This window comes from Quercus robur, chromosome 4, assembly GCF_932294415.1.
Source record: "Quercus robur chromosome 4, dhQueRobu3.1, whole genome shotgun sequence".
NCBI lineage: Eukaryota > Viridiplantae > Streptophyta > Magnoliopsida > Fagales > Fagaceae > Quercus > Quercus robur.
Window position 1 is genome coordinate 7,881,793 of NC_065537.1, and position 3,187 is coordinate 7,884,979.

Consider the following 3,187-nt stretch of genomic DNA (forward strand, 5'->3'; position numbering starts at 1 on the left):
ATGAAAATTTATGAGGTAGAGTCCAAATGAATCTGTTGTGAAAGAGGGAGAGAGAGGAGTTTGAAGAGGACTCTGCGTAAGAGAGAAGCTTCTGGGCGTGAATGATAGAAGAAAGAAAGAGAAAAGAAGTCCCAGAGGGGCGAGAGAGAGAGAGAGAGGTTCTCTTACGAGTGGCCTAATGAAGTAGCAACTACAGTTTTTAACATATTTATAAAAGTGTTATTTTAACATATTTAGAGCATCCGTAACAGATAGTGCAAAAATTATGTCATTTTATCAAATCAAATGCTTACTTTATTATTTTACCACATTATTTTGCAACATCTCATTTATCAGATGTTTTATAATTCAATTCTATACATTAAAATAATATTTACTACACATTAAAATAATATATTATCTCCTCCCCTATTATCATCAACAACAGCAACATCAACAACAACCCACACCGCTGATCAACCGCCACAGCCCACAACCACTGGCCACCCCTACAGATCAACCACCTACCACCAATATCAGCCACTACTACCAAAAAAAAAAAAAAAAAAAAACTCAAACAAACACTACAATCAAAACCCGATCAACCCAAACCCAAACCCGATCATCATCATCAACAACAATGGCACAACCACCTCCGCTGCAACAACGCCGACAGCCACCACCGATACAAACCCACATCCACCAACACCACCTTATAAAAATAAATAAATAAAACCCACAACCAGAAAAATTGTTGCGGCCACAACCACCAAAAAAACAACAGAACCCACAACCCACCCACCCACAACACTAGAAAAATTGTTGCGGCCACAACCCACCCACCGCCGACCCATCCTTCGGAACCCATTCACCGATTTCGCACAACAAAACCCACCACCACCAATTTGCCCATCACCAGCCGACCCACCCACCATTGAATCTGACCATCGCAACCCACCACCAGTGATCCGCCAATCACCATCTCAACCCACCCACTGTCGAACCGGGTATCAAATCACTGCAAAAAAAAAAAAAAAAACCACAGCGCAAAGATCGGAGTGAAAGAAGAAAAGAGTGAGAAGAAAAAACTAACGGTGATGTTTGAGAGGAAGAGAGAAACAACGAGATTAAGAAGAAAAAAGAGTGAAAGAAGAAAATAATGGAGAGGCATGATGTTTGAGGAAGAATGAGAGAGAAGAGAAAAACTGGAAAGTGAAGAGAGAGGAGAGAGAAAAAAGAATAAAAAATTATTAAAACTTATACCACACCGTTCCGTACTATTGCAAATTTGCAACGGTACTGTTCATATGTTGCAAAAATGATGAGATTTAGCACATCTGATATTTGGTGTTTTTTGTGTTTGGTGTGGCAAATGTGCTAAATATTTGGCATTTGGCACATTTGCCACACCTACTGTGAATGCTCTTATAAGTGTTATTGAGCAAGTTATTAGAAAATTGAAGACAAGTAGAAGGAGTTCTCTAAATTTAGGCTTTGTTTGGTACACCTACTCAAGCATATATTTTCAATTTTTAAACAACATTATATGTATTTTCACACATTTTTTCACCCACACGTATTTCTACACATGTTTTCATACACATGTTTTCAGTTTTTAAGTATATGTACCAAACACCCCTTAGTTTTCAAACACCCTAAAATGAGATAAATAACTCAAACACTCATAAATGAAGTCTTTTACCAAATGCTTTTTTTTTTTTTTTGGCCCACAGTTTTTAGTGTCTAAACATTGAAAAATGTTGTTTGGACTGCCTTACTAAACAGGCCCTAAGTTTGTGAATTTGGTCCCAATAATATTATATTAACTACTTTCTTTTGTCAATTTTATTTAATGTAAGACTTCACTCATTCGTGTATACTCAACACTAAGATAAAGAATGCACTAAAGAGAAAGAAAATGGGAAAAGCTGTTGGATCGGATGGAATCTCCATTGAGATTTGGAAGTACTTGGTTGGCAAACCTTTTTAATAAGATCTTCAGTGTTAATAAAATGCTTAATGAATAGAGGAGAAGTAATTTAATACCTATTTACAAAAATAAGGTGGATATCCAAAATTGTACAAACTACTAGGAAATTAAACTTAAGTCACATTATAAAACTTTGGGAAAGAGTGATTGAACATAGGTTAAGAATGAATTAATTTGGTTTTATGCTTGGATGATCTGTTGTAGAAGCTATTCACTTACTTAGACATCTAATAAAAAAAATATAGAGAGACCTATAATAGCCTTTATATGGTTTTCATTTATCTTGAGAAAACATTTGATAGGGTCCCTAGACAGATTATGTGGTGTGTTTTGGAGAAGAAAAAGGTTCACTCAAAGTATATTAAGTAGAATAAGGATATGTATAACACAGTTGTAGCTAGTGTGAGAACAAATGGAGGAATCACAAGTGAGTTTCATGTCACTAGTTTTGCATCAAGGATTTGCATTAAGCCCATATCTCTTTGCACTAGATGAGCCCACAAAATCAATTCAAAAAGAAAGTCCCTTTATGCATATGATATAGGTATAGTGGATGAAACTAGAAGTGAAGTTAATGTGAAGTTAGAAATTTGGTTTGACACTCTAGAATCTAAAAGGGCTTTCATTTAAGTAGGACTAAAATGAAGTACATGGTCTGTAAGTTTAATAAAAGTAGAAACTCAAAGAGAGAGAGAGAGAGAGAGAGAGCTTTCAATACCTTGGATCAATAATTCATAAAGATAGAGAGATTGAAGAGGATGTCAATTAGACATGGCAAAATGGGCAAATTGAGCAAATTAGGTTTGGTTAAAAAATGGGCCATTTTAATCTAGTTAGAAATGGGTTAAGTCAATCGAATTGCGAATCGGGCCAATATGTATTTAAAAAAAAAAATTTATTTTTCATTTGGTAAGTTATGCAGCAAATTATTTTGTATAAAATGCATTAGTTTCAATTCACCACTCATATCAAGAATGAACTCAACTCAACAAATTAATATTTGTTCAATATTTATAAAAATTATACAAATCCCAATATTGCTAACCAAAACAAAATAGCACAAACACAAAGTTGTTTAGTCTGCTCTTTGAAAATCTAATTAAAACAAACACACAATGTTTTGAAGGGCTTATGCAAGATATATGCTCTTCATCAATTTCTTCCTCTGTCTATTTTCTTTGGGTCAAAAGAGACGTTAATGTTGCAGCTCATGCTCTT